Source organism: Mirounga leonina, unplaced genomic scaffold (genome assembly GCF_011800145.1).
Source record: "Mirounga leonina isolate KUSES-001 unplaced genomic scaffold, KU_Mleo_1.0 Mir_224, whole genome shotgun sequence".
Classification (NCBI taxonomy): Eukaryota; Metazoa; Chordata; class Mammalia; order Carnivora; family Phocidae; genus Mirounga; species Mirounga leonina.
This window is the reverse complement of record NW_023270615.1, coordinates 12,644,829-12,651,508: the sequence shown is the minus strand read 5'-3', so window position 1 is coordinate 12,651,508 and position 6,680 is coordinate 12,644,829.

Here is a 6,680-nt window from a genome sequence, read left to right as displayed (position 1 = left end):
TTGTCTATATGTGTCACCTGCACGTTTTTTTTTTTAATTTTTTTATTCTTATGTTAATCTCCATACATTACATCATTGGTTTTAGATGTAGTGTTCCATGATTCATTGTTTGTGCATAACACCCAGTGCTCCATGCAGAACGTGCCCTCCTCAATACCCACCACCAGGCTAACCCATCCTCCCACCCCCCTCCCCTCTAGAACCCTCAGTTTGTTTTTCAGAGTCCATCATCTCTCATGGTTCGTCTACCCCTCCAATTTCCCCCCTTCATTCTTCCCCTCCTGCTATCTTCTTCTTTTTTTTTTTTCTTAACATATATTGCATTATTTGTTTCAGAGGTACAGATCTGAGATTCAACAGCCTTGCACAATTCACAGCGCTTACCAGAGCACATACCCTCCCCAGTGTCTATCACCCAGTCACCCCATCCCTCCCACCCCACCCCCCACTCCAGCAAACCTCAGTTTGTTTCCTGCGATTAAGAATTTCTCATATCAGTGAGATCATATGATACATGTCTTTCTCTGTTTGACTTATTTCACTCAACATAATACCCTCCAGTTCCATCCACGTCATTGCAAATGACAAGATCTCATTCCTTTTGATGGCTGCATAATATTCCATTGCATATATATACCACCTATTCTTTATCCATTCATCTGTTGATGGACATCTTGGCTCTTTCCACAGTTTGGCTATTGTGGACGTTGCTGCTATAAACATCGGGGTGCACGTACCCCTTCGGATTCCTACTTTTGTATCTTTGGGGTAAATACCCAGTAGTACCTGCACGCTTTCTTATCCTCCTCTCTGCACTGGGGACGACCCCCCAGCTCCCCACCCACTCCACCTGCCCATGGCCCCCCATCCTCAAGGCCACACTTAAACTCCCCCTCCTCCATCCCAGAGAGCCCCAGAGTTAGTATGCACCTTCTCTCCCCCCGGCCCCCCACTGCATAACAGACCACCCCAAAACTAGTCAGCTTTAAACATCTCATGACTTTGTGGATCAGGAATTTGGGCAGGATTCTGCCCCCCACGCCGGGAACTGAAGTCATTCAGTAGGTTCATCTGGTGAACTAGTATGTCTGGTTCATCACAGCTCACTCAACGTTTGGCACATCGGTGGGGATGGTGGGAGGCTGAGCTCAGTGGGGGCTGGTGTCCCAACACCTGCACGTGGCCTCCAGCACGTCTTCTTTTGCAGCAACTCAGAGCTCCCGGAGACTGTTCCGGGAGACAAGAGGTGGAAGTTTCTTGGGCTGCAGTTTCTTCTCTGAAAATAAAAGCGTGGAGTTGAGGCGACGGTCTCTTGGATTGCCTCCAGGCCCGAGAGTCCCACACTTTAACTGTCACAGACAGTGCGCACTCGACAATTCATCTCTCCTTCTCTGGGACAGCAGGGGACGTCTGGGAACATCAGACAAATGGCGATAGACTATTTTGAGAGCTATTCATCTAAAGGGCTAGGAGTTATGAACCAAGCTGGTAGGACAAGACTGCGAGTGTATGCCTACTTCTCTATGGTGCAAAAACAAACCCTAAAGAGCTTCTTTAATCGCTAAAACGGATTTCATCTCCCTCCTTGCCAGCTTCGCTCCAGGCCCTGCTGGATGGTGGTGACATAAGGTGGGGAAAGGGGCAGAATTTAACCTGACAATTAATAGTGTCCCCATATGAAAATGACTCTTTTGGACAAATATTCACTTAACTTGTATTTAAACTCTTTACATAGCTCTTTCTCCCTTCTTTTTCCTCTTTTCCAAGATGGCTTGAGTGAAGGTGAAGCGTGAGGGTATGTTTAATAATTGGCAGTGAGAGGCAGCGGGCCCAGGTACGTCCCTCTCTGTGCACCTGGGACCTTTGGCTGTACCCATCTCATCTCAGCATTGTCATCTGCTGAGGATGGTCCCATCTGGCCTTAAGGCAGGAAAAAACGTCCCCCAAGGCTGATGGCTGGCCTTTGTCAATGAATTTCATGCCCTTGGCAGTTGTCTGTCTCTGCCTTTCCCCCTCCCCCTGCCCCCTGGGGCTGTTGCTGGTCTAGCCCTCCTCTTATTTCTCACCAGCAAGCATTAAGTTTCAGACCCTTTGCCCAACACACCAAGGATCAGCGGAATCCAGAGAGCTTCCTTCAGGCTCATCTCTCTAGCCAGTCTCCTCGTCTCCTTCTGCCCTATTTCTCCTAGAGACCTGAAGTGTTCACCAGGCTGTGCCTGGGGATGGGGCCACAACATTGCCGAAGTCCAGGAGGGGCTGTTCCCAAAGGATGCAATGGAACGGTGTCCCTGAAGTTGCAAAACACAGAGGTTCTGCTGCGAGAAGCAGGCCATCAATCTCAGTATTTGATTCACTCAAGTATCCCCCAAAAGGGGGAAACCCTAACCACACATTTGTGTTTACATCCCTACCTTCTTCTGCCCCCAATCCAAGCCCTGACTCCAGACTTCTCTCTGACCATCCATGAAACCAAGACTTTCCGTACATGAGATCCAGACTCTTCTCTTCTCGAGGTTCTTAGAAGCTTCTGAGCCAGTCCTCCAGTCCTAGCTCCTGTTACATTAATAGGAGCTCAAAGACTTGAAAATCCATTTCTCCTCACCACAGCCTGGCTTTGAAGTCTATTATCTTGCTAGTGACTCAAAAATCCTATTTGCTACTCAGAGATGAGAAATAACCTTATTGTTATAGTTGGTCTCCACCCTTCCCCTGAAGCTCTTCAATCAATTGTTTCAGTGGTTGGAGAACCCCAGGGCAACAATCGTTCTAGGAGATGGAAATACAACACCAAAGATATTTTAAATGATTATCCCCTATATGCATATATGTTGCAAACATGGTCTTCACGTTTTATAAATTGTGGCCTTACAAGGCTCTCAGGGGTTAAGAAACAGGGTGAAAATTCTCTTCTTTGCTTATATAGGATTTCTTTTTTTTACTTTCTTCCTGTGTCCGTTTTCCCAACATTTGGGTTTTTTAACACTCTTCTACATAGAGGGTATATTCTCCTCCTAGACTGATTATTTCTATTATGAGCCTGCTGCATATTGGGGAGCACGCTTCACTGTGAATTTCTAGGAGAAGCAACCCAAATACCAAGCCTCGTGTGTTTGCCCCTTTCAGGAAAGCACAGTTCCCATGAAAAACAGTCCACGTTCTGGTTGTAGCTGTGCAATTGAGCAGACTTTGATTTAGAGTAGGACTTCACCTTCGTGGGTTGCGGTTTCTTCGGCTGTGAAGTGAGGGGCTTGGGCTCATACATTGGGCTACTCATTCTTTCAAACCCCACTCCTGGGCACCTTCTGGACATCTTCCCAAACTTCTAGCTCAGCACTCCTTGGCTCCCAGGCTTGGTGGCCTGAACTTCTTCTTAGACCCTGTAATTCCCTGCAGGGATAACAAGAAAGGGTATTACTCAGAGAAATGACAGAGTTCATCTGAATGCACACTTGGGATAGGAGATGGAGCTGAGATTCGAATACAGGTCTTTCTAACTCTTACTCTTCTTCCCCAACTGCTGTTACACTAGCCCCTCTTCTCATCAGTGAAAGCATGACATACAAAATGAGGCCTTTATTTCCCAGCCTCGAATAATTTTGTCTGAATGAGTTGCTGTCAGTGGGCTTCTGAGATTCACCAGGGCAGCCCAGCCCAGGTCCTGAGACACTGTGTGTGTCTATACATCTTCCCCGTTAGCCTTCTTCACCATCCTACCTGACCCCAAGAAGTAATAGTATGTCACTAATCCCTAAGAATGTCTTAATAATTAATATTAAGTTATTAGCACTAGGATAGGTATTCAGTTGCTATTAATAATCAATACTTACTAGTCCAATTGTGGCTGGGCAGATGGATTGATGCATGGGTAGAAACGCCTGTGTTTGTGGTCCCTCTAAATCATTGGTTCTCACCTTGGGGTGGATTTTCACCCCACTTCCCACCCTCAGGACATTTGGCACTAACTAGAGACACTTTGGTTGTCACATTTGGAGGGGGTGCTCCTGGCATCTCACAGGAAGAAGCCAGAGATGCTGCTGATGACCCACAATGCACAGGACAGCCCCCCACCCCCCCCCGCCCATTGTTAGTAGTGCTTGAGGTTCTGCAGCCCTGCTCTCATCCAAGCACAGAGGCTGTGGCCTTCTGTACCTACTTGTGAGCTCAGTCCTGAGACCCTTAGATGCATGAATCGCCTGCTATTCGCCCCCAGGGCACAATGCTGTTAGCCCACTCCCACTTTTGTATTTGCTTCTTTTTTTTTTTTTTTTTTTTGACAGAGAGAGAGAGAGCGCGAGAGAGGGAACACAAGCAGGGGGAGTGGGAGAGAAGCAGGCTCCCCGCCGAGCAGGGAGCCCGATGCAGGGCTCGATCCCAGGACCCTGGGATCATGACCCGAGCCGAAGGCAGAGGCTTAACGACTGAGCCACCCAGGCGCCCCTTTGTATTTGCTTCTTGAACAAGGGGACAGGCTGTGGGAGCCTCATTCTTAGAAGGGAAGTGGGTGGGGGGTGGGGAGACAGCCCAGCGAGCGTGGAGGCAGCTGGCCTCCGGCAAGTGAGTAAATGCCGGGGCCCAGGCAGGCTGACGCCAAGTACACCAGCTGAGCAAGCAAGACGGACAGAAGTGCTCGGTCAACAACGCAGGTTGTGGAGGGGTGAGGCTGGAGCCTTGAGGCGGGAGGGAGAACGCAGGCGCCAGTGTCCTGGGGGTGGGAAGAGGGTGTCTGAGAGACACAGGGAGGTCCCGCCTCAGCCCTGTACCTAAACTGCCACACCCAGCCTCTCCTGAAGCCCCACCGGGCCCCAGCTAAGCCTGTGACTCTAGGGAGCTGGTGTATTAAGCTAATGTGCTTTTCTCTGCTTGGCTGTACTCTTTCTCCCATAAATAAATAAATAAACAAATAAACAAATAAATAAAATAAAAAATAAAAAAGTTTTATCCTTCATTCTTTGTTCCTGCAATCTCTCTTTCTTTGTGATTTTTTTTCTGAGAAAACTTGAGGCTCACTGGTATCTTTTTTTTTTTTTTTAAAGATTTTTATTTATTTATTTGACAGAGAGAGAGACAGCGAGAGCAGGAACACAAGCAGGGGGAGTGGGAGAGGGAGAAGCAGGCTTCCTGCCGAGCGGGGAGCCCAATGTGGGACTCGATCCCAGGACCCTGGGATCATGACCTGAGCCGAAGGCAGACGCTTAACGACTGAGCCACCCAGGTGCCCTCACTGGTATCTTTTTTAAATTATTTTTCAGTTTCCAAACTGGGGGCTCCTGGAGGAACAATATTATCTTTTTCGTAAACCAAGAGCCTGGCACCTAGCAGATGCTCAAAATATGTTTGTGGGAATAAAGGATTTTCTAAGGTGGAGGTAACAATGCAAAAGCATGTCGTATTTTCTGTGCTTAATGATCTTTCCTTTTGAAGTCACAGGGCCATGTTAATAAAATGTCAGCTATCTTAATTAGGACAATTTACGACTTTAACATATGTGTGACACAGGGAGTGACTTGGGTCCACAAATGCTTACTGAGCACGTGCCCGTCAGTGTTTTTAGGTGCTGTAAGGGATATACAGATAAATAGATCATAATTTCTGCATCAGGGAGTTAAGTTCAGTGGGGGAAAAAAACCCCACAATTTGCAAAGAGCTAGCTAGTCCAAACAAATTACAACAGATACTAAAATGGGAGTGTACAAGCAAAGACTGACAGGCTCCCGGAAGAGGGATACGTTTAGAGAATTCTGACTTTACAAGGACAACTTAGAGGTAAAGTGGGATCTGAACTGGGGACTGAAGACTGAGTAGATATTGACTGGTCTCCTCATAAACCACGGCAGCCAAGACCTGGCTGGGATCCACCTTCCACCTGTAGGCATAATGCCCTTGCCATGATTTCCTGTCTTTTTTTTTTTTTTTTAATATTTTATTTATTTGACAGAGAGAGCACAAGCAGAGGGAGAGAGAGGGAGAAGCAGGCTCCCTGCTGAGCAAGGAGCCCGATGCGGGGCTCGATCCCAGGACCCTGGGATCATGACCCAGGCCGAAGGCAGCTGCTTAACCTACTGAGACACCCAGGCATCCTGATTTCCTGTCTTCTTAATGTAAATATAAGGTATAGACAGGGGTGCCTGGGTGGCTCAGTGGGTTGAGCATCCGGCTCTTGATTTCGGCTCAGGTCATGATCTCAGGGTCCTAAAATCGAGCCCCACATGGGGCTCTGTGCTCAGCGGGGAGTCTGTTGAAGATTCTCTCTCTCCTTTTCCCTTTGCCCTTTCCCCTTCACCCACTCTCTCTTTCTCTGAAAGAAATAAATAAATCTTTTTTAAAAATGTAAGTCGCAGACAGAAAAATGCACAATTCATAAATATACAGTTTGATGAACTATCACAAAATGGGCACACTTATGTCACCAGCACCCAGGTTACATGATAGAACCCTGTTTCCAGAAGGTTCTCTGTGTCCCCTCCCCAAACTACTGCTCCTGGCCCCCTAAACCTCAGCATTCTCGTGTTTCTAATGCAACAGAGTCATTGGGCCTGATTTCATAAACATACACTTTTGTAAAATGTTTTCAATTGTGAGTTACTTCTTTGGTCAAAATTATGTTTCATGGCAATCATCCATTCTTTCCCCACATAGCTAAAATTTATTCATTTTCATTGCCATATAGTATTCCATTATAT